The sequence below is a fragment of the Ambystoma mexicanum genome, chromosome 10 (genome assembly GCF_040938575.1).
Source record: "Ambystoma mexicanum isolate Mex_15411 chromosome 10, UKY_AmexF1_1, whole genome shotgun sequence".
Taxonomy (NCBI): Eukaryota; Metazoa; Chordata; class Amphibia; order Caudata; family Ambystomatidae; genus Ambystoma; species Ambystoma mexicanum.
This window is the reverse complement of record NC_090932.1, coordinates 1,132,281,136-1,132,307,596: the sequence shown is the minus strand read 5'-3', so window position 1 is coordinate 1,132,307,596 and position 26,461 is coordinate 1,132,281,136.

Genomic DNA, 26,461 nt, shown 5'->3' with positions numbered 1-26,461 from the left:
GGGTAAGGGTATTAGTTATGGTTGCGGTGAGTGTTGGGTGCAGGCCCTCCACGCATAAAAAAAAAAAAAGCAATTTTTGTTTTTAGGTAAAAAAACTGCAGTCATTTCTGCATTCATTTTCCTATTCTGTTTTTTCCATGGACATCCATATCATCGACCACCGAGACCAAGACACTTTCTGTGCCCCATCCCGGGCAAAAGCCGGATTAGAATGTATAAAAAAGAGGATTTTTTGAGAAAAGAACTTAACAGAGGCCCAACTAGGCTTTCGAGAAGTTTCATTAGGAAAGGGAGAAGAGAGACTGGATGATAGTTAGCAGGAATAGCAGGATCGAGTGAGGGTTTCTTTAAGAGCGGGACCACCAGGGACTGTTTTACAGAGACTAGGATCAGCCCTGAAGAAAGGGAGGGGTTGACAGCAGCTGTAATCAGAGGACAGATACGAGGCAAGATGTCTTTCACTATGGATAGGGGAACGGGATCGACAGGGGACGCAGATATCAGCTTTGAAACAGCTGTAAAAATGTCACCAGTGGTGAAAACAGGAAGCACAAACCACAATGAAGTCGAAGGAGGATTGCTAGCAACAACATCAGAAGCTGGAAGATGGAGACCTGACGAACCAATAGTTTCTCAGATTTGTTTGATCTTCCCCAATAAATAGAATGAGAGAGAAGAGCATAAGGATTGGGAGGACAGGTAGGTTCAGAATGACTTGAGGATAAAGAACAAACCACTTTAAACAGCTCCTTGGGCTGGTTGATGGAGTTCCCAACCCGTTTAGAAATATAGGTACATTTAGCAACACAGATGGCCAGAGGTGTTGCTAGGGGGGGCCAAGGGGGCTATAGCCCTGGGTCTTTTGGTTGTAGTCCCGGATAGAAGTGCAGGCTCTACAACCAAAAGGGTAGCTAGCCCCAAGTCCTGACAGTCTCAACATTAGCCTAGCCTCAGATGTTTTCCAGACCTAGCAACACCCCTGATGATGGCTTTATGATAGCTAGATAGAACGGAGCACTGGGTGGCTTTGTCAGCCATGTTGTATTTCCTGCACCACTTATGCCCCGCTTGTCTACATCAGAGGCAAAGTGCAGCAAGTGTCTGAGTACCAAGTCTGAGAGGTACGGGCCTTAGGCTTGGCTGTACTAAGCGGAGTGAGAGAATCGGCTGCAGAGGAAAATGCCTTGGCAATGATATCAACATCTATGAGTGGACTATAAATAATAATTAATAATAATTTGGCATTTATATAGCGCTACGAACCCTTAGGTATCTGAGCGCTGCTTATTATTACCCACAGTGTGTGCTGCTCATTTATCAACCTCAGAAGGATGAAAGGCTGAGTTTGGCCTTGCTGGATTCAAGCGCTCTACTTGCTGTGCCACTTGACTTTCCAAACAAGAAGCCTCCACAAAGTTACATATTGCATCCGAGGGGACAGAACACCGGTCACGACAAGGGCCAATAGCGGATATGGCCAGAGAAGAAAGGAGGCTCCAAGAGGAAGTGACCAGGTTATAGGAATGGCGGGGAAAACCATAGTATCAGTAACAGTAGAAAAAATGAAATCAAGTGTGTTGCTTAGGCGGTGGGTTGGTCCAGATAACCGCTGTAGAAGAGCAAGTTCTTCCATAGACTGGACACATCTCTGAACTTTAGAGTCTGAGAGATTATTGTACTTTAGGGAAAAATTGCCAGTAATTACAATGCAGGGATGACAGAGTTGCAGATCAGCTGCAAGCTCCCAAAAATTATCCAAAAATGTTGGATCAGAACCTGGAGGGCGATAAACCACCAACAAATGTACAGATACAGTAGAGTTCAGATGCACTCTTCTCTGTATGGACTGCACTAGTTTGATTATAACACAGGGGACTTTTAAATAAACTCGCCATCGGCTGGGGGTGTTACAACTCAAACCTCCTGGCTCCCAGTTCCTCTGCCTGGGACATATCCAGAATGGATGCAACTCTCTCCTTCTGTCGGAATAGAAAGTATATCGTGCCTCCTATTGTAATAAATATATTAATATTGGCCTATGCCAAGCTGCTCGAAAGTCGCTTGCGAGATCTGTGTTGCAAGGTCCTGACCTTTAATCTCTGTAGGCAGCCATTTTAGGTCAAACCGCCATTTTAGGATTCGTTGTGGAAAAGTCACCCTGTGAGCTAAAGTGGTGGACGATGTCATTGCAAAATACAACATGGCTGTCTTGACCTCTGTACATAGCTAATGTGTAATCTGCCTGCAGGCCATTTGTTGAGGTCATGAACTGAGACCTCGTCCTTCGTTGACCTATGTGTAAAGGGATCACTCGCGTGATGAAACTAATCCACAAGCATATATTGAAGATAATGTGTTTGCGTACTGAACGAAGAACATCTGTCTTACTACATTGTATTTATGTTTAAGAAGGCCTGCACGCGAAACTTTAGAATACACAGTTAATGCATACGCTTGTTGTTACATGTATTAAAGCCAAACCATTTAAATGCGGTTAATTGAGACTCGGCACAAACCCTAGAATTGGTGATGTAGAAAGTAGAATATTAACCCGAAGTGGGGCTGGACATAGTGCCCACAAAATGTATAAACAGCAAATGCATTCTAATGTACAGTCTCTCACTCAACACACTGAACCACGCTGGAGTTCGTTGTGTTGTACTGAGGGCTGATAGCTATCTGACTTTACATTGTTTTTGTAGTTGAATTCAGTAGAGAATAAAGTACTTTGTATGTTCCTTTGTAACCCATGTTCGGTGTATTTCCTTTTGGGGTACTCAGCCTCGATATTTTATTTTTGTTTTCACACTCCCAAGGCTGAAGGGCACGCATAGGCACATTGGCCACTCCAGTGGCCATGGACCAGGCCCCGACTGGCCCATGGGGCAAACTACGATGCCCAAAGGGCCGACCGAGCAGGCTAGTGTGGGCCAGTTTAGTCGCCAATGTGAGAAACTTTGCTGAATCAGTAGACTGCACAACTGGACCTTCAGTGGAATCAGCAGACTATAAACACAAGTCTTAATCGTGCAATATGATTATATGTAATGTAAAACATCTGATGTGTAAGTAGCAACATAACCTCATATATGTGTTTATATGTCTGAATTTAGGGATGTTATATATTAGTCAGGGATGCAGAGTATCGTTGTTACTTATTAAGTTGTGTTTGTGTTTGAAAATATGTACTTATTTACCTAGGATTTCATGTTTTAGGGGTTGCTCACTTTCTTGGAGAACTACATTTTAAAATAATCACACAGCACTTGGAAAATGTATAAATACAGAAATGTATTTGTTTGCCAAATTAGGAAAATAAAATATTGAAAGCAGGTATTTTAATGTCAAAACCGACACAACATTTGCATTTCTGAACTATAGCCTTGAACCTTTTGTCACTTAAGTCTTTTGTGATATGTAATGGAATGTTCAATACGTTAACATGCACACAGAGCGTAGGGGCCTTTTTTGTTGTAAGGCAGTGCTTGGAAGAAGTGGCACTGTATTGTCAAATCAAATCAAAAGCTTTAGTCTGAGCAATTGCAAGACAGCAGGCAAAGAACAAGGGCATACACAAGGGAGTACATAAAAATGCAATTTATTAGATAGATATGTATTATGATGTACAATTCTTTTATATATAGTGTAATGATGACATGTCTCAAGTTTACCTATGTGTGTATTGCGATATTTATTTATTTGTATTTATTTATATGATATGAAATATCTTTTATATAGTGTAATGATAAAATATCTTTATTCCAAAATGTTTTTTTTTTTATCTTTGCAATTTATGAAAGGTGTATATTTGAAACTAAAGCACAATAAAAAATACAAAAAATAAAAATGAAAATTTTGAATACATGTATGTCTTGAATAAACATATATCAAGCTTCAGAACATGTTTGCAAGAGCTCACCCGCAGATCTTCTCCAACAATGGTGGCCAGATGCACTGCTGATGTTTTGAAGGTTAACTGCATTAGATGGTGCTTAGTTCGCATTGGCCAAGTACACACCCTAAGTTAGAGCAACATCACCCACCTACCGGGCATTTTTGAAACTCTACTCTAATCCCGGCTCAGAACACATTTGTACATGTAAAGCACCATTTTATTCTGGGCGCATTGCTAATACCATAGCGATAAGGTGTTTCAGAAGGTGCACTTTGAAAACTGGACATATATAATAACTCTTCAGTGAAAAAGCTTGATCGCATCTTTTGCCATTCTTTGCACATTTCTATGAGCCCACAATGCTATATGACCCAGTGCTCTGTTATCCCCCCGCACAACTTAGTCACACTTAGTGGCAAGAGCCAGACTTAGTCTTGCACATGGGGTTCTCTTTTCTCTCCATGGTTAGGCCACTCTTGATAAATGTCACACTTAGCAACAGAACTGCTATTTAGCTTCGCACGCTGTGTTCTCGTCTCTGCCCACAGCTAGGTCACACTTGGTAACACGCCTTTCTCAGGACCTCCTTATAAGTCAAGCAGTAACCTTGAAGACAAGTCATTTGACAAATTCAGGCTTTGACGCCTTTTCTGTACATCTGATTATAGCTTATGAGGCTTTTACCTCTGCTAGTATTTCAGAGTTGTACACAGTGGTCGAGCTCTACTAGAAAAAGTACTGGAACTATGTTACTGCTGCCCAGCACCCCTCCCCTCCCGCACCGCCCCGTCCCCACAAACCCTATCAACACGCCCCCTTCCACACTCAATCCAAACCCCCAAACAAATACACATGATGTTTAAGGGAATGTTCAGTGCAGTGCACTGACGTGCAACTTTCAACTTCTTCCTACACTTTTATTTTAAAATGAAACCATTCCGGAACATTTTATTTTTAAAATAAAATTATAGGAACAGTAACTCCCAACCGCTCCTGCCCACTTCGCCCACTGATTGTACATTATCTGGCAACAACTGCATGTTTACACGAAGAAATATCTCCAGAGAAATTCCTCCAATTGTTACCTTAACCCAAAAGATACAGGTAAAATGTCCTCCGCATGCCCCTCTGCATTTAAAAAAAAAGGTTTTAAAGGAAGGATAGCTCAGTGGTTTAAACACTCACTGCTGAGATCTGCGTGTGATCATCAGCTCGCAGGTTTGAAACTCAGCAATGCTAACTCAGCCTGTCATCCTTCTGAGGGTCTTAAATGAGTACCAACTTCAGTAGCAGTAGGGTAATAATAATTGTATATAAAGCCTCTATCTAATAACACATAATTATTATTATTAAGTGAGGGATGTGTCAGCACATGCCGTCAACTTAAGGGACACAATCATGTACCTGATGTCCTCCCCCACACAACTAACCTGATTTCGTGAAGATCCAAAAGCACAAGCAAAAACGTACTCCTATATCCGTGATTACACACTGTTCAAAACATTTCTATGAGTAGAGTCTCGCTCAGAGAACATTTTCCATTGTTATTAAATACATATCTCTTTTATTTGTTTTTGAATTTTCCATTAATATTGGTAAACATATAATTCGTATGACAAACACGATGTAAAAACATCCAAACACATCATCGATACAGTTTAGAACATTAACATCCGCTGAACGGTCACAACGACGTGACGCAATAGAAAATAGTAACTAATAACCTACAATTCATGCTACCCGCACAACACATCATACCTTATTTATGCACAACCATTCCTACAACCAACCATAAACATCACATTAAATGGGCCTGATTAAATGTTTGGTGGTAGCCTTGCCAGTAAAACCGTCCGGCTGCTGCCAAACTCGCAATTTTTCAGGCACCCGCGAATGGGCAATTACCGGGTCATTACGGCCCAGCTGGACCCAGAATGCATTACTCCCCATTCCCACTTGAGCCCCATAGGGCTCATTGAGAATGGGGAGGTCGGATGCACCGGCACCATTTGTGAATGGTGCCAGTGTATTCAACATGCTCTGCTCGCGGGTGCCGGTACGGCCGCCAGGTCAGTCCTGGCGGCCGTAATGGCGCCTGCGAGCAGAACTCATAGTTTGCCAGTCCGGTAACTACGGTACCGGCAAGGTTACCGGTACCGTAGTTCCCGGACCGGCAAACTTGTAATGCATTCAATATATATAAACACCAATCTGCTGTGCAAAGACACTATAAGTGCAAATACACAACACATCAGCTGCATGGCACCCTTTTAAATATAGTGTGCCAATTTATTTCCATGCTCCACGGCCGAAGGCTACGTGGCAACAGCCAAGTCCATTCCTCATGTATATTTCTTGGTGTCTGAATCTGTCTTGCCAAATCGAGTTTCGGCTGTTGGGTTTTACTGAATGAAAGCAACCCAGCCTTCCTCAGGGCAGAAAAATATCCTCAAATGCAGTTGTGGTGAAAACATCTGTTAATCATCTCAGCTTGATATGTTTCCATCATGGCTAGCGTGTGTGTTCCAAAGCCCACCAGTCAGGAATGAGAATGCAACCCTCCACTACTTGCTCATTGGTTTCTACCCACAAGATGCTGTGAAAAACCAGCCCTGTCCTAGCAGATCAATGCACGCAGGTGTTAACTGATGTAGCTTAATTAAGCTTCACATATCACTGAAGCCTGATCCTACTCAGCCATTACTCCCACAACAAATCTCAAACCTGTTCATTTAAGGGACAAACATATAATGCAGAGCCTCAAATGTGAGTGAGTAACTGAGCATATCAAATGCCCACCGTATCACCATATTTGCTGTATAGTGAACAAAAGGGTTATTACTCACCCCCTGTGCATTATTTCGCATGAGACAGGACCAGTACAATCCTCTACAATCCACTACTTTACCCAATATTTGTATATGTTTGTATATCCTTTTAACAGAGATGGGAATTATTTTTTTTTTAAAGTCACAAAACATAACAGGCAGCTTTTTAGAAAAATCACCTCAGTATTTCAAAAGAGCTGCCTCTTACCACTGACAACCCCCTACTCAGGCAGACAGAACTCGGATGTTTTCTTGGGTTCACTGTATTATAAAGTGTGTCAAGACGCAGCAATCCAGTTTAGTTTTGCACACTGTGCTACTTTACTCTCAACAGCTCAATGTTGTGGTACGAATAGCACATACCACTACCTTTTGCCTGTTCTATTTTATTATTTTATTTGCTTGTTTCCGGATGGTATAATAATATTTTTACAACATGGTTGCTGTTGTAATATGTAAACTTAAAATAAAATAGAAGGTGGGGAAGACACAGGATGGTTGGCCATCAGTCACCACCCTGCACCACCAACTGTCATAGACCACCATCCACTGAGTGCCCAGAGGTTGGCGGGGGAAAATGTTCTGGGGAAAGGAAACAGGGTTGGCACAGTCTGGCGGGACTATGGAGCAGGATATGTGCACATTAGATGAGTGGGTCAGTGGAAAGAGTTGGTTATGCAATATTGTTGGTGCTAGCTGTTGCAGTGCTCTCATTTAGATAACATGGGGATTGGCATGATGCATCACCCTCCCCATTGGGCCCAGTGCCTGCTGAGTTCTATTTTGCCTTGCTTTACCTTTCTTGGTTCCTTGGTCGATTGTGCCCTCATCCCATCTGGGTCCCACCATGGCTGATGCAGTCTCACTCAAACAAGGGCCACCAAGCACCATGAGCCTGCTGGGCAGGAATGGCCACATTGCCGCCCTCTGAGACCTCACGGTAGGGGCAGTGTTGCAATAAGGTACTCATGAGCAGCAGCCTAAGCTTCCACCAGGAGAGAGGCACAAGAGGACCCCTTTGTCCTCATATAATGCCCTGTAGTAGTCTGAGAATGCCTCATTGACTCCCTCTTGGGTGTCCGCTACCTCCCCATCCTCTCTGGTTATCGTCCTAATCGGGGGCCTAGGGGTTTCGCTCTTATATAACCACGCCAAAAGACAGCCGGTTTTATCTCCACCTGCATGTTGTCTCTCAACATACTTCTTATAGTTAAGGTTGCAGAGCCTTTCCCAAAGCTCTGCACACCGCTGCTGCAGTTTGAGTACAAGCACCGCATCCCCTCCTGCCCTATTGATTTCCCGTTCCAGTTCACCTTCCTCTTCCCCTAACTCCATTAGGACCCCACCCTGTAGGCCCTTTGATTTAGCAATAGCAGCACCCTGCAATAGCACCTTAAAGGCTTCCCAGAGCGTGCCTGCTGAATCCACACTGCCAGTGTTTTCTTCAAAATAATGTGTGATCTCAACCCTGATATCTTCTCTGAAGACCGGGTCCCTGAGCGCCTCAGCCCGGAGGCGCCACGTTGGTATTCGCGCTCTGGGGCGGCAGTACTGCCAGCCCAGAACCAGAGGCGAGTGGTCCGACAGGACCCTCGCTTTGTAGTCTATTTGGGTGGTCTCTATCACCACATCTTGCGTGGCAAAAAAATAATCAAGTCTCGTATGCAGTTGTTGCGGAGCTGAGTAATGCGAGTACTGTGTTTTATTAGGATGATTCAGCCTCCAAACATCTGCCAGCCCGAAGTCGTCGAGCAGTGTCTGCAATGCCCTGGCCGCTGGGGTGGGCATATCGATCTTACCATCGGATCTATCTGCTTTGGGGTTGAGCACGCAGTTAAAATCCCCATCCCAAATATCCGCTCCCCCCATACACGCACCCAGATTGGTACACAGGGTCCTAAAATATGCCGCCGTATTTTGATTGGGGGCATACGTGTTTATAATGCACACCTCCCTATTCTCCACCAGTGCCTTCAATATGACCAACCTCCCCTCCGTAGCCACCACCTCTTGTGTAAGTTGGAGCGGAACGTGCAGTGCCACCCAGACCAACACTCCCCTAACGTAAGCAGAGTACAGAAAGCCTACTACAGTACCTCTCCACTTCTTCCCCCCCAGTTCCAGCTTTTGCCGGGTCAGATGCGTCTCTTGCAACAGTGCAATATCAATCTTCTGTCTTTTCAAATACATCATGACTTTGTTCCTCTTTAAGTAACTATTGAGTCCCCTGACATTCCACGTTACGATCTTAAGGTCCCCCCTAGCTCATGAGTGTCCTCCCCCCTTACGTGTGGCGAATCCCACTTGCTCACGTGATACAGATACAGCCCTCTAACTTTTCCTTGTAGCTTCTTGTACAAACTCAAACTCCCCATAACTATATACACCACAAACTCCCCGCTTACCTCCCCACCCTCTACCCATCCCTTCCCCAACACCACACACCCCAACTGCTGCCCAGCTCCATCCTCGGAACTGAGACACCCCCACATCTAGCCCTGCAAGCACCAAACAATGCCCAGAGCTCAGTAGGGTGAAGTCGCCCTAAAGGCCACTTAGCTAAAGTTACAAACTGGGGTAAAGAGATCCGCTCTGCAATGCTCCCCTAAATACAATAATAATAACAGTGCTCATAATATCTTGTGCAACAGTCTGACCTTCTCTCCCGAAGGCCGTGCAAATGACTATAATCAAGTCCCATGGATCTATACTGTGCCATCTTGTGGCACCCTCCTTGTGCACTACTTATCTCCTCCATCTCCTCTTTTCCTGTCCGAACGTCAGGCTCCTGGGGACATCCCTGTGCGTCGAGCCATCCCATGGCGTCCTCCGGAGTCTCAAAAAACAAAGTTTTATGTTTATGAAAAACTTTCAATTTTGCCGGATACAGCAACATGTATTTGTGGCCCGCCTCTCTCAATCTTCGCTTTACCGTCCCAAAGTTCATGCGGCTACGCTGCACAGCCAGGGTATAGTCCGGGTAGGCCGTGATGTTTGCCGCTCCTCGTGTAATTGTTCCTTCCTTACGGAAGTGTTCCAGTATCCTCTCCCGGTCCCGGTAATTAAGGATTTTGGCTATTACAGGCCTAGGCGGGTTTCCTGGCGGCGGCCTCCTTGTTAGAGCTCTATGCGCTCGTTCCACCGCAAAACCTTGAGATAAGGCTCCTCCGGGTATCTCCTGCAGCAGCATAGACTCAATGAACTCCATAGGATCGTGGCCTTCCGATCCCTCCGGCAGGCCCACGATGCAAATGTTGTTTCGTCGGGCACGTCCTTCCGCCTCCTCCGCTCTGTTCTCCAAGTTGCCCATTCTCTGCACCAGGGCATGTAAGTCGGCTTTATGGGAGGCACAATCCGCGGTGTTCGGGTTCACCTCTTTCTCGAGGTTTTCCGTGCGCTCTGCCAAGGCCCTGACGTCCTGCCGCAGTAAATTCACTTCTTCCTGGACCTCACCGACCTTAAGGTCCAATGCTGTTTTCAGCTCAGTTACGGCCAGTTCAAGTTTAGCTTCCCAGGCCGCTTTTAAGTCCGCAATCGCAGCTAGGACCTACTGGTTGGTACCCGTCGCCGTCATGCTGCCTGCAAGCGACTTGTCCTTACTCTTGGAGTTTTCCGGACCAGGGGGCGTCTTAGCGAAGTCGTCCAAGGTGGGCTGTTTCGCCTTCGGCCTCACCGTTCTGCTAGACATGACCCAGAGGAACTGTGTTCTGCACAAGTTACAAATGCGCACACAGTACGCCTCTATCGCTCGATCATCGTGCGGCCTGCTCCTTCCTTTGTTCCGGTCGTTGGTCGGCCATTTTGTGTCGTCTTTCATCTCCGGCACTCCTTATCTTTTTCGCACAAAACTCCAACGCTGTTCCTCCCTCGCCTTCCATAAGGTCACCAAGCATGGTCAGATCATTCACACACCGACATGTGTGTTTTCAGCAGTTGTAGGCATGTCGTTGTGCACTATTCCGCCAGGATCATTTCAGGATCTCGGGAGCTCCTCCAGATCACGTCCTCCTACATGGCCCTCGTAGCCACGCCCCTCGTTCAGATTATACATCAGTGTCAAGAAGGGGTCTGTCTCAGGTTCTTCTGGCTAGGTGGTCCATCTCATACGAGCTATATTGCGGATCTTTTGGTACCACAGGAATTGGCCGGCATGAATGTCTTCTTCCGCCTGCAGCTAAGTGAAGTCCCTGAATATACCATCAGTGTATAGGTCACCCCAAGTGTATATCCCTTTCTTTTCCCAGAGCCTGATGTTGTGTAGGTTGGTGTCAGATTTACCGAGCCCAGAAATTATTGGCACTTCCTGGAAGTATGGCTGTTTCAGGCGCAAGACCGTTGTGATTCTGTGCCATATATTCCTGCCCAGGCTTGCTAGAAATGGTGGTCTGTGCATCAGTATCTGAGGGGCCCAGATTAATTCTCTCAGCCGAATTGGGGCAATCATGGCTTGTAGCAGGGGGGTCTCAGAGGTGGTCTCATCTGCTAGCCACTTGGACACATAGCCCAGTTGGGCTGCCAGATAATACATTTCTAGATTTGGTAGTTGGATCCCGCCTTGGTTGTATGGTAAGACTAAGATGGATAGGGCCACACAGTGTCTGCCACTTCCCCATAGGAATTCTTTAATTATTGTATCAAGAAGTTGGAAGAAGGGTTTTGTGATGTAGAAGTGCACATTTTGGAATCCGTACACAAATCTAGGGAGAACAATCATCTTGACTATTGAGGCCCTTCCTAGCATGGATAATGGAAGCTTTGCCCAGAATCTTATGGATTTGCGTAATGTGGGTACTGCAGCCTTCGTATTATGCTCATGCATCAACTTCGGGGTGTGCATTATCTGGATCCCAAGGTAACGGAAAGAAGCCGTCTGCCACTTGACTCCCACCCGGGGGAGTTCTTCAGCGCCTTTGTTTTTTAGGCCTGCCAGGGGGAACAGGCAGGATTTAGTTTTGCTAAATTTTATGCCAGAAACTTTGGCATAGTTGTCGAGGAGTTCCAGTATTGTCGGCACATTGAGATGGGTTGTTAACATATATCAGAACATCATCTGCATATAGTGAGATGATATGATCAATTCCTGCTAGCCTGATCCCTGCATCAAAAAACTGTTGCCTAAAATAAATTGCTATGGGTTCCAATCCTAGAACATAGAGCATAGGGGAGAGTGGGCAGCCCTGCCTGGTACCCCTCTGAATGTCCCATGCCTCTGACACATACTTCCCAGATTTCAGCCTAGCCCTTGGTTTATTGTAAAGAATCTTGACCCATCTGATGAATCTTTAGCCGACTCCAAATCCCTCCAAAACCGCTATCAGCCATTCCCAGTATATGGAGTCAAATGCCTTAATGGCATCTAAGGATAATAGTGCCAGCCGTTCATCATACGTGTTGGTTTGGGCTATGATGTGTTGAAGCCTGCGCAAATTTAGGGACGTGTTACGGCCGGGTGTAAAACCATTCTGGTCCGCATGTACTACGTCTCCTATCACTTTGGATAGCCGCTTTGCTAGGATGGTTGTCAGTATTTTGACGTCATAGTTAAGCATGGCAAGCGGGCGATAGGAGTCGCATTTGTCTGGAGGTCTATTGGGCTTGAGCATCGGGATCACTAGGGTTTCTCTCATGCTATCTGGTAGGATACCTCTTTCATATGTCTCTGAGAAAACTTGGTGTAGTAGGGGCGTCAGGGAGGGTTTGAATGCTTTCCCGGGGTTTTGCACGTGGCTAGGGATCGAATAGCTTCTGTTATGTCTTCCGGTGTGATGTCAGAGTCCAAAGTGTCAGACTGTGCAGGCGATAGTTTGGGTAGACCTATTTCCTCTAGACTATCTGTGATTTGTTCTTGTGGGACTTTGTCTGCATGGGAGTATAGTTGTGCATAATAGTGTTTAAAGGTGTCGTTGATGCTCTGCTGGGTTCTGTGCTCTGTACCATGTTCGTCCCGTAATATTGTGGTTATGTGTTTGGGGTATTCTCTTTTACAGAGCCAGGCAAGCAACCTGGCCAGGTTTATCGGCTTCTGCATGTGTTCTATCTGTTTTAGCGCTAAAATCAAATTTGGCTAGTCTGTTCCACGCACCAGAGCAGTCCTCTCTAAGAGTTCTAAGAACTGCCTCCCTATTCGGGGTGTCTACCGGGGTGGCCTCTAGCCCCAGGATCTCCCGCTCTTTCTGGTTGAGTTCACCTCGCAGTATTTTCCTGATGCCCCCTGCTTTCGCAATAACTTCTCCTCGCGTAACTACCTTCAAGGGAACCCATAGCGTGCTAATGTGTTCGACCCTACCAGAGTTTTCTGTTATATAATTCTCTATGGATTCTTGCAATTCCTCCCTGAAGGTCGGGTCTTTCAAGGCCCCAGCAGGCATCCTCCACATGGGGATGGGTGGTCTGGGACTGTTATGATGGCAGTCTAAAAGAAGTGGGGAATGGTCGGAGATAGTCCTCCCCAGATATTGCGTGCCCCCTATTTGAGGCAATGTTCCTTACTTTTAAAGAAATACTCTAGCCTCGTATGGAGTTTATGGGGGGATGAGTAGTACGAATAGGCTCTCTCATCCGGGTGCAGTTCCCGCCATGCATCTGTCAGGTCTAGTTCCTTGACCAGGGTGGCTAGGGACGTGGTGCCAGCGGAGGGGCCTTTCACTGGAGGCCAGGATCTATCCAACTCTGAGTCGTGGACGCAGTTGAAATCGCCACCCCACAGAAAGAAGCCATCTCTGAATTGCAGTGCTTTTAGGTGGGCAGGGATATTGTTGTTGGGGAAATATGAATTCACTATTCAAATCTCTGTTTGTTCGAAAGTGCCCCATATTATTAGGTATCTACCCTCTGGGTCCTTTTGCATTTTATTTAGGTGGAATGGTACTTGGGGGTTGAACCAGGTATAAACCCCTCTGGCGTATTTGGAGTAGGGGGCTCAGATGCCCTGTCCCCCACAGTGTTCCCCTAGTTTTGCGTTTGCTTCAATGGTGCAGTGTGTCTCCTGCAGTAAGGCAATGTCCACTCTTTTCGTATGTTTTCCTATAGGTTTTAATCCTATTCCTGCGGAGATAAGTGCCCAGGCCCCGCACATTCTAAGTTAATACCTTAATGTGTATAGCCATCCTAGTTTCGGGAGGGATTCAGGAGACACTCGCTTCTCCCAGAAGTGTTTGCGGTCGTGTCTAGGGCCCCAAGGTCACCCCTAAATTGTGGATTCCAACCCGTCCAGACCACCGTTCCAGCCCACCAGCCCTTCAGTTGCATTTTACAGTTTGGAGACTTACTAACTTTTTTAACTGCCATTCCATGGAATGGATTAAACCAAAAAAACAACAAGAAACTGCCCCCAGCAGTCGTTTCAAACTCACAACGCTCGGGGGCTCCCAAGCCTTCCAGTCCTCTCCAGGTCTTTCGGTCCGGGCAGTGTGTAGGCATTTTGCCTACACTGTTTCGGTTGGGGGGGGTAATCGGCAGTCCTGTGATTGGGCCTCCAATTTCCTGCCCAATTGTGATGTTTCTTTGATGCGGCATTAGGTTTGATCACGATATTTAGCTGCTCATGTGGTTCCTGTTCACAGATTCGGCGTTTGCTGCTTTTCGTCAATTCCTCAGTGTCTTCCGTGAGGTTATTGTGTTCGAGCCATAGGTTTGCTGCAGCCGGGGTCTCTAGGAAAATGGCCTTTCCCTTGTAAATTATTTTGAGTCTTGCTGGGTACAGCAACATATATTTAAGGTTAAGTTTCCGCAACCTGGCCTTTACCGGTATGAAAGAGTTTCTTGCTCGTTGCACCACGGGAGTGTAGTCGGGGTACATGACTATTGACGCATCGTTTCTTTTGATCTTACCTCCCTCTCTCTCGAGAATCTCAGTATCGTCTCTCGGTCTCTGAAGTTTAGTATTTTCGCCATCATTGGTCTTGGGTAAGACCCGGGGGGTGGTCGCTTCTGGAGGGATCTATGGGCACGCTCCATGGAGAAACCTTGGGTGAGATTGCCTGCTCCGATTTCCTGTAACAGCAGTGATTCTAAGAACTCTGTGGGGTCTGAGCCCTCCATGTCTTCCGAAATCCCCAGTATTCGGACGTTATTTCGTCGGGCTCGGCCTTCCGCATCTTCGGAGCGTGCCTCTAATCGAGCCACTGTTGTTTCCAGCTCTTTGACTTTCGCCTTTAGCTCCTGTGTGGTCTCTGTAGTTTCCTGTAGGGTGGCTTCCGTGTTGGTGACTCTTTCGGCCAAGTTACGGGCATCTTGCCTCATTAGTTGCATGTCCGATTTTATTTCTCCTCTCATATCCTCAACGGATGTTCTCAGTGCTGCAATCGCCTGAAGGATCTGAGAGTCCCGGGGGTCAACCGCCGGGGGTGGTGACTCGGCCATGATGTTCTCCTCCTGTGGTGTCTGTTGCTTTGGCCGGGTTGTGGTGAATGAATCCATCGTTACAGTCCTGGACCTATTCTTGGGAGGAGACATTGCTCCGCACGAGGGTTCCAGTTTCGTGCAGCGTGATGTTAGTTTTAGCTTTTGTGGTCAGCGGCCTTACTTTGTTGTGGAGAGCCTCCGTCCGGGGGTCACTGCAGCTGTGAGATTGGATCTCACTCTGATCCGTCTTCTCCTCAGCTGACCATATATAGTAGTGAAGCGGAGATGTAGGGCAGTTATTAGTCGTACCCAAGCTGATTCAGGGCACTTCCTATGGCGCAATGCCCAGTTCGCTGTCCGTGGGCTATACAAGGCGAGTAGCTGCCCCTATCTAATGGATGGTGAAGTGGGGCAGTGAGCTCTTGTGTAGGGGGTGGCCACTTACTTCATTTTGGGTTCTGGTGGGCTCACGGGTATTGCCTGGTTCGTGTTCCTGGATACGTGTGTTCCGTGGTTGCTATCTCGACCGCTATGTGGATTCTTGGCCGCTCGGAGCAGCCCACGTGTGTAGATTCTCCGCTTCAGTTCCCAGGCTGGTCTCGCATGTGTCGTGTTCTGGGGGACACCTTCCGCGGGCGGACCACAGCGGGGCTCATGAGTCTCGAGCATGGTCCCTCAATTATGCTGAAGGAAGTTTCTTCAGGGAGCCGGCGCTCCCTCTGGAAGGGCTGACGGGGACGGCAGCTAGTGGCTCGATCCGTGCTGCACAGCCTCTTCGTCCGGGGCCCCCTGGGTCCTGCCGCCTTCCACCGCTCCCAGGTCGCCGCGAGAGTTCTGCCTCTCTCCCGCCACAAGTCGGAGCAGCGGGAGTCCGAAGGGGGTACCTTCCTTACTTGTGGCGAAGGCGAATTGCAGCGGCAGTCCGCAGAAGTCTGCAGTCCTTGCTCCGGCCCCGCAACTCCAAGTGGTCTCTCCGCTACGGGCCGCATGGTGTGGCCGCCATCCTGGATGCCACAGGGGGGTCTCTTAGGTCGCTTCGTTTCTGGCGTTGCCTGCGCCGATTTTCTCCGCCGATTTGGTCGAGTGTGAGCAAAGGGTTCTTCAGTGGCTCAGTTTAATTTCAGCTCTGTAACCTTAATTCTTATGCCGCATTTACGTATGTTTCAGGATCATGGGCAGGAACTCCCTGGAAAGCCGGCTTCACTAGATGCGTGCTGGCCACGCCCCCTGCCAGAATAAGTGAAGCATAGCACACTTATCAATACACCCGTACTACTGTACATCACTGAGGTGATTGTGAACAGGATGTAGAGTTTTGCTTCCATGGCTGTAGCCCGTAGCCCATACATCATACTCCTAAAACCCTAGGCCCTGACCAGAAACACCACATCATTTTACTGCAGTGCATACACTCGTCCTATAGGTTAGCATGTCAGATGGTTCTGGGGAGGATGTACAGTTTTGGCTGCATGGCCGAAACCCATGCACCCAGAAACGACCTTGTTAGCGGTGGAGGTATAAGCCATTGTACACCTATACATTCAAAGGTATGTGAAGATATATCTTAACCTCTAGGTTCTGCCGTCACTCACTGCAGCACATTAGACAGGGACATTAGTGACTGTGTTGCTTTGGTGGAGTGGCTGTTTCCATAGCAATAACTGTTTTTGGCTGCCTTATAACTGTCCTACCCTTGGACGAATCATCGCCAAACTTTGAAAAAAACGGACACTTTGACTTTGGTTGGAAAGTTTGGTCATGTTTGGTGCAGGGGGGTGAAAGTTATAAGGGGGAGTGGTTCTCAAAACTTCTTTTTTCCCCTTACACTGAACGGGGGGAAAAAGGTTGTGCTCATGACCATGTGGCTCTTTCCCAGATTGTTTGCAGAACAGCATGCAGTAAGGTAGCTTTCTTCAGTGGCCCCCTATCTTTTACTAATGTTTTCGTGTGCGCGGATACCACCAGAAACACCTCCAAAACAAGAGAGCATTAGACTTCTCACACTCAAGTAATAGTATTTCACAGGGTGACCTTTGAGGGGGGCCAATGAGCTGTGGAAGCACAAAGTGAAAAAGTGCAGTTTTCTTGTCTGCAAAATGATACGTTTAAATGGAAGTTCATGTTCACTGCACCATGACCAATTACAGCATGTGGATTAAAATATGTTTTGGACTAATATTTCCCTCAGATTGGCCTCTTCAGTTTTGAAAACTAAGGCCATCATCTGCACTGTTTGCTTGAAACAGCGCTCCTGAAGCTGTATGGGAGTAGAGGTTCTCATAATTAGATTTCATTATGTTGCTTCACAGCAAGAATGTATTTGCCTTCTGAGTGAAGGCCACACGAGTTGCTTTTTTGGTTGACCGCTCAGTACGCCCGTGCATCCTTGTGAATGTAAAGGGGCAATTGTTTTTTGACTTTGAGCCCAAAAGAAACTTGCTCGCTATTCATGGAATGAAAGGGTAAAAAAAAACATCAATTGATAAGGTTATGTTTTAAAACGTTTGTAAGGGACATGCATATCAGTCAACGAAGATTCTTCACTGCGAACACATTCGTGACTGATTTGCCAAAAAAGAATGGAGGCTGTAAATATTTTGTAAGTTTACTTTGGCCCACTGTACAGTGAACCATGCTTTATTTTTACATAACTGCACATCTAATAGTGCTAATATAATTGACGTATTATTTTTCTGCCCTTGTACAATTTTCCTGTAATGTTGCAGAGTTCACAGGTTGCTCATTTGCAGGGTATGACTGCACTCAACTTTTTTTACTATTTATATTTCTAATTTGAAACGCTTACTTGGTCCACATAGCTTTGTGTATAACTTTCCACATTTTTTTGGTCTTCTTTGAAATGACGAGACGTAATTTTTTTTTATTCGTCCACTCTTTTTTGTTTCATACCTAAATTATCGTCTTTCTGTGTACTTGCCATTTTGTTTTCTCTTACGGCGCATGCAAAATCTCGCCGTTTCTAACCTCCACCTATAGGTACACTTGGACATTAGTAACATATTACTAAAATGTCAACTTTCAGCAACTATTTATGTGTAGCACTTTGCAAATTTTCTATTTGATCTTTTATAAAATGTTGGTACAGGTTGGTTACTGACACTTATTTTTTGTAACCTTTCCCGCCTAGGTATATTTTGCCGTACTGTGCGTGCCATGGTTTTCAAATCCTGAGTGAGGGCTTCTTCGGACGGCAAATGCAACTGCTGGTGAGTGGTTGCCTGTCCATAACAATAATGTGGAATGACATTGTAAGCCCGCTTTGTCTGTTCGCTGAACTCGCTATTCGGAGCAACATGACATCATTTATGATGCTGTAGGCTCAACGTCATGACGACTTCTGGGAAATAACTGTGGAAACAAAGCAACTGCTTCAATGAAGACCCCAAAATGTTTGTTTGAGCAAAAAAAAACGGCCTCCTCATCTTCAACATTTGCAATGCCTCCCTAACCAGATTTGTAATCATTGCATTGATTATGCGATTATTCTGATGGTCTCTGCAAGTTTGTTATTAAATAAATGGACTTTGTAACCTGTAAAATGGTCACGTGTTCTTTACCATTCCACTGTTTTATTTGCAAATGTAACTTATTACCTTGTACGTCGCTGAATGTTTATTTACAGGTTCTGCGTCACGCCACGTACTTGTGCTTTTTGCAACTTACAATGGAAAGGGAAGAGGGGCTATGTATGCAATAACTGCCTTCCCTTTCTATGGCGGCCATCTTGAAAGAGGATTTTCTTTTGTGATCCTTACTGCCAAAGTCGCTTCGGATTACAACAAGTACACGTCCTTTTTAGTAGCACACGTTACTGCATTCGTAATTTAGACTATTGCTGGCAAAGATTATTGCACCTATGTGCTTTACAGAGAAATAAGGAGTTTTATTTTTTTTTCAATTATACTGTGAAAGGCCGTTATTAACCCATTATTAACTTTGTTTACGGGTGGCTTTATTTTTTGCCACGGCAGGCAATAAGGTAATATGTGACCGGCATTGAGCAAAAAGGCATCAAACGGTAATATGAGTGACTGTATGTGTGGCAACACATTTTTTCTGTCTGTTATGTGCAAAGTAGCAACACAGTTTCTTATGCTTTTGCATTACACCACTGCTGTTGTTTCTTAGGGAGGAAGGCTGCATTTAGGTGATGTCTTTTTCAGATAAGTACAACTTTCCCTACCAATATATAATGTGTAGTGCATTCGCAATCGCTGCATACCAATACGTGTTGGCGTTGTGTAAGGTAAATGTTGATGGTGGACATTCCTACATGAATATAAAATCTATTTCCACATTGCCCAACAGGCATACTTCGTTCAGGTAAGTGTGTACTGATTCTGGGAGATGTCACGGTGCTGTACGACAGTATATTTTCATGTGGCATTCTGCGGAAGCTATATACTGTTTACCAAACAACCCTTCCTAAAGTAACCTTTTGGTTATGTTGCACTACTGAAAATCTGTGCCATGCAGTACAACATTTTATTCTTAGGTACACCTTATACTTAAATTGTACTACTAAAAACCCGTCCAATTCACACAAAAAAAACGTTTGTTAAGGGGATGTTATGGTTAAATTGCGCTATTAAAAACCTGTGAAATTCCCTAAAAAAAACTTTATAATCATGACATTATGGCTCACAGTAAAACAGAAAAGCCCTTGAAATTCCCCTGTTATGGTAGCCTAAGCAACCATAACTGCCTGCACCACTGTGCACTGCTAACACTAACACCAGCTAAGCAACCATAACTCGCGCCACCACCGTGCACTGCTAAAACTATCACCCAGGACATCAAAGATGACATCACAAATATCATTCATGACATCACTGATGATATCACATGTGCTTTTACCTTTCATACAAGGGGTGGTGAATGTAATGTTGGCAAAAAATATCAGGGATTATCAGAATATGTGTAATAAACTACATACTTCATCACGCAATGTAGTGTTCTAAAGAACATTCCATTGCAGCGTTCTTTCTAGTGCAGGAACCTACTCATCCAGCAATGTAGATATTGGCTGCAGCATACACCAGAGAGGAGCTACATTTGTAATTTTCCAAAGTTATATAATGAAACGGTGTATGCCTCTGCATAACACTTTTCCGTACTGTGAAACATGTACTAAGTAGCTAATAACGCATGACTTGCTACATATTTCCACTAATACACACAAAACATAAATAGACTACAATGCATAAACATATGGGGCTTATATATGGAGAGTAAAGTAAGCAAACAAGAGGCAGTAGCAATACCAACTGTGTATAATGTACATGATTGTATTCACGTACAAAATTGATGGCTGTGTTGTAGGCCTACTTCTTCCCCTATATATGTACAGCATAAGATGCAATTACATTCTAAGGAAAGTAGTGTAAGAACATGTGAGAATAGCAATATCTATAAATGTAATACCTTTTGAAAGTTAAGTTTGTGACTGTCAGTAAATAAACCCACCTGACCTATTTCTGTCAATAAATAAAAACAAGTGGGCCAGATATTTGATGTCATCAGTGATGTCATTAATGATATTTGTGATGTCATCTTTGATGTCCTGGGTGTTAGTTCTAGCAGTGCACGGTGGTGGCGCGAGTTATGGTTGCTTAGCTGGTGTTAGTGTTAGCAGTGCACAGTGCTGCAGGCAGTTATGGTTGCTTAGGCTACCATAACTGGCGAATATCAGGGGTTTTTCTGTTTTACCGCGAACCATGATGTCATGATTATAACTTTTTTTAGGGAATTTCACAGGTTTTTAATAGCGCAACTTAACCATAACCTCCCCTTAACAAAGTTTATTTTTAGTATATATATATATATATATATATATATATATATATATTTATGAAAAAGAAAAGCCGCCAAAGCTGCGTGGACTGCACTCCGAGTCAATAGGATGCCAGCTTCATAAAAATAAAGTCAAATGACACACAAGTTTATTCAATAAACAAAAAGGACATACATCAGAGGCAGGACACCATTAGCACAAGTCTTGTATGACGCATTTCACACTTCACATAGAGCTTGATCACTTGCAAGGAGCAATGCATCGTGGGCTAGAAATAAGAAGAGTCAAATGCAAATGTTACAAACAGGCAGACATCTTGTAATGAATAAACAAAAGCATGTGACATTTGATGTCAGTATACACACCACATTAATAATCAATAAAGACAAGCAAAATGGGTATTGTAAACTCATGAAAAACCAGACATCATGACATGACTATAAGATGCAACATAGAAATTTCGCCAAACAAAAAACCACAAATAAGAGGTAACGTGGGAGGGGGGGAGAGGGACCCAAAATGGGGAAACCAATTGATTAAGAAAGGGGGGAGGGATCGGGGTCACGGCAACCAACCCGTACCAAATTTCCCCAACAAATAAAGATGTTTGGGGAGTCATGATGCATAAGCATACGTATCAGGCTCATCGGGAAGCAGGTGCGCATGACAATGTTGAAAGGCGGTCACCATACAGGCTGGTAAGCACATTGCAGCTTGATGTGACCAAACCGCCATGGATAATTTAGAGCCAAGCACTCTATCCAATTAGGACAAGTCTGGCTGAACTCCATGGATATGGGGTGGCAAATGTTGAAAGGCAGCGACCAGACAAGCTGATAAACGCAGTACAGCCTACTGTGACCAGCCACCATGGGAAATGTAGCACCAAGTCCACCTACAAGATAGAACGCTCAACCAAAGAATAAAGTGCAAGTGTTCCATAGGAACCTATGAGGTGCCAGTACCAGTGCCATGTTCATATATACTTATTTATTTATTTGTTTGTTTATTTATTATTATTTTATATAGCGCCTTCATCCAAGGCGCTTTACAGTTAACTACAAGAAACACATCACGACAGGACAGCACAATAATGTGCAAATGCGTGAAATATAGCACCAAGTCCACCGTCCAAATTGGAACGGTCAACAGAATAATAAAGTGCAAATGCTGATTAATGAAGGGATACCATAAAAACCAGAGCCAGTGCCATGCTGACATATATCACGACAGACCAGCATAATAAAATACAAATACGTGAACAGATGCAAATCTGGTTTTGATCAATCAGATACAGTCAGTAATAAATTGCAGAACTATAAGCAATTCTGATTGAGATCATTTTCAAGATAAACACCAATAATAGAACACCCACGGACAGAAAAGCTCAAAGTGAGCATATTAATAGTCCCAGGGCGAAGGTGCATGATGGAGACCATTATCGATCAAAAATGACTGAAGCATATGATAAAATTCGTGATACGATGACATAAAGTGCAAGTGCTGGCATCAATGGTAACAGCATATGAAAAAATACACCCAATATATATGAATAAATAAAGTGCAAATGCTATCAGCAATAACAGTACTAGAATCCAACAGATAACATGCAAAAAGGCACCCACACCCAAATATTCCCTCAAAAATGTAATTGTCTAAAAATGGTAAAAATGGTTAAGAAAAACCTGAAAGCCTAAAATGGAGATATATATATATGGCTAAAAATTGTCAGGCTACATGAATATGTCTCAAGATTATAAACATGTGATTTAATACATTAATGTATATCATACTATAGATTGTATTTCAATGTATTGAGCATTGTTGCATTGAGTATCAATCTCAATGATTAGATAATTCTAGTATATGCCATGGTTTTACATCAAGGTATCGGTACTAAACAGTAGAGCTAGCATGAGGCGCATAGCATTGTGAATATTGTTGTTGCGTCCCATGTGATGTGATATTTGGGATCAAGGACTTGAGTCCCATAAATATTGCTTAGTACTGGCTTCCTGATATTCAGATAAACTAAGTATGTCTCAAAATGATAGACACATGATTTGCTCCATTAATGTGAATCATACAGCAAACTGTAATCCAGTGTATTGAGCAATTAGGTATCAAACACAATTATTTGAAAATCTTGATACATTCTATGATGTTGTAATGAGGTCTCGATAATAAACACAGAAGCTAGAATGCATAGCCTGATAATATAATAATTGTTCTAACGTCCCATGAGATGTGATCAGTGGGAACAAACCTAAGGGTCCCAGTTTTAGTTTCCCTTGTCATTCATGTGCTAAGTAAAGATATGTACCCCTATTCAAATAACAAATAGAAATTAGAATGTGAGTGATAAAAAACATGCATTTCGTATTCTGTGTTATGTCCATCAGATACAGTTCTTAATCTGCGATAAGCCTTCCCTCCATTCATCTTAATTTGAACACTTTATCTCCACTTCTTTTATAACCTTTTAGTGTTTGTACCCCTATGAACAAAACTTGTTTCTTGTCTTCCAGTTAGTGTGTCTTCTGCCAGTGTGCGGCACGTAGTAATCAGGGGTCCTGGCTTCTAAGCAAGCTGATATAGTCACAGATTCTGACCCGTAGTTCTCTTATGGTGCTACCAATATCGATTTTCTGACAGCATGATATATTACAGCATACACAACAAACTTGCTTTTACAAATAATGAAAAAATGAATGAATTAGTATTGTCCTATTGTCATCAAGCCCAAGTCCATTAGTATTGTCTTTTGTATATTGACACATTGTGCATATTCCACATTTGCAAAAGCCCTTTCTGTCTTTCATGATCCACCTTAACCCTGTCTTTGGCTCTGGTTCTTTGTTGATCATGTGTTGTGGACACAGTATGGTTCTTAGAGTAGGCAGTGCTGTGTTTGTAATAGTGGGCTTGGTCCCTAGGTATTCATCAAGCACTCTTCAAAGCTCAGTTTACACATCACTTACTTGCTAAAGAGGGACATTCCCCTGCCCTGTCCCCATCCTCCCCACTTAACCTCACCACCGTCTCCAGTGACGCTTAATAATGCAATTTTGTATATTTACTTAGTACTTCTCTTTAGTTGGAAGAGCTTGTCCCAGTATGTTAATGTTACCTTCGTAAGTCACCTGTTTTCTTATATATATATATTCTTAAATAAATGTATTTATTGCTTTACGGTTTCAAGTAAACTTTTCGCACATAACATACAACGCATAAACAGATAACTTACAATTTGCAATTTTAAAACATGACAAATAAAAGCTAAAATAGCAATACATAGTGCCAATTGTAGCGCATTTAAGATACAATGCCAGAATTGTACTGTCATTAGCATAGTTTTGTGGTGAACAAGTATTCTGTGCCCTCCTCCTATGCACTGGCTCCCTTGCCGCTGCGCCTACCTCCTCCTCTGCTCGGGCTCCCCTGCCTTTAGTCACTGTCCCGGTGATGTTACTTTGGAAATTGATTGGTTATATATGTTGAATTTAATAAAAAGAAATTAAAAAAAAAAGGTTTCCAAAGAAAGAAAACCAGAGCATTCCATCACGGAATGGCGCAGCGTGCCAACTCACTTCCAGGCAAGATCTTAAACTATGCCTACTGAATACCCGCTCCCTCAACAAACACACTGCGTACATGACAGGATTATAGAGGAACAAATAGATTTGTTTTGCATCACTGAAATCTGGCTCAAGGACCCGATAGGTCACACCTGCAATATCGCGGTTCCAAAGGGCTATTCCATCTTCTACTCCACTATTGGAGACAAGAAGGTCAAGGGGGTGGTGTTGCAGTTATTGCAAGGGACTCCATTCACATGTTCCCTAGGGATATTGCATGTTCCTGTAGTGAAATCTTACATCTTAAACATCTTCCCACAGCCAATAGTAGCCTTAACTTGATTGTTCTCTACAGGGCCCCTTCCTCTACCCCAGAGTTTAATGAGCAGATAGCACACCAGCTCAACATGCTTAAGGGCTAAATACAGCCACCTTAATCTTAGGAGACTTTATTCGTTGGTATGGTGACTTTAATGACAAAGAAGCTAGCAATTTACAAATCTGCTTAACAATATTGATTTCAAGATCAATAACCAAGACCCCACGATGGACAATGGTCACATGTAGGACTGGGTCATCACAAACAATCTGGAAACTCGAGACTTTGTGACAGAACCATACATATGGTCAGATCGCCACAGCATAACTTTTCACATCTCTTTGCCTTACCCCAAGTCCAAATTCCCAACCACCCCATTCTAGCGACATACCGAAACTATAAAAACATAGACAGCAAACTACTTGCTCAATGCCTTACCAACGCGGAAAACAGCCAAGGTGAGAAGGACTCATGTGAATCCCTATTGTCTAATTTATTAGGCCACCGTGATAAATTAATAAATCATGCAGCACCGCTTCAAACTAAACCTTCTAGACCAGTAAAAAAACAAAAACTTCTAAAAACCCACCCTTAAGTAAGCCGCCACCCGGGAACAACCTCCTTTTGAAAAATACCTCATTAAGGAATCGGGGGACAAGCACTTGATCGCAGATATATATAAACACATTAAGGTAGGAGAGGACCCTCCAAACCGACAATAAATGAAGAAATGGGAACAAGCTACTGGGTCAGTCATCGAAGCCGACGATTGGCAGTGGTTATGGAAGCAGTTACCTAACCTAACCAGGTCCCTACACATAAGGGAGATGTGGGTGAAGTTACTTGACCCCCTCCAAACTTCATAAAATCTATCCTGGGACATCCCCCCTCTGCTTGGGAGAGTGTGGCGCAGTAGGCACTTGGGAACACATTTGGTGGGAGTGCCCAAAACTGGAGAAATATTGGGAGGAGATTTGGGGAGCACGCAAACAAGTCCTGGGGCTCAATTATGGCGGGAGCAGAGGACTGGCGATTGTGGGGCTGAGGGGGACCTTAGCTTCGATCAAGAGGAAGGCGGACCGCAAGCTATATGTAATAATGATGATGGCGGCTGCTATGGTACTAGCTCGCAGATGGAAGGCGAAGGACCCACCGCACGATCAGGAATGGGTGGCAAAGATGTGGTCCCTGGTGGCGTTGGAGTGGCTCACATACTCAATTCAGGGAGAACATCTGCGCTTTAGGTCGGACTGGGACTCGGTCCTCGCATTTCTGATGGAGGGAGCTAGGCAGCGGTGGTGTCCACGAAGAATGCAACTCTTGGGCATAGTCGACTCCTCTGCGTAGGCATCCTAAGTATGGAGCAGGGCAATTTATCATCTCCTAAATCGCTAAGGGAGCCTTGATGAGGTGGAGGGATAAAATGGACGATCAGGGGTGGCGGGAGATCTATGTATGAACCTTGAACCTTGGGCTAGGGGGGATGAAGGGGGGGGAGTTGGGGTATTGATTATTCGTTTTGTTGATGTTTGTTCAAGAAAATGCCAATAAAAATTAATTTTAAAAAAACAAAAATACAACAAAAAAAACTTTGGTTCACTAGTGAACTCTCAGACCAAAAAAAGGTTAAGAGAAATAGAGAAAACAGTTGGCGAAAAAAACCCCTCGCCTGCCAATAAAGCT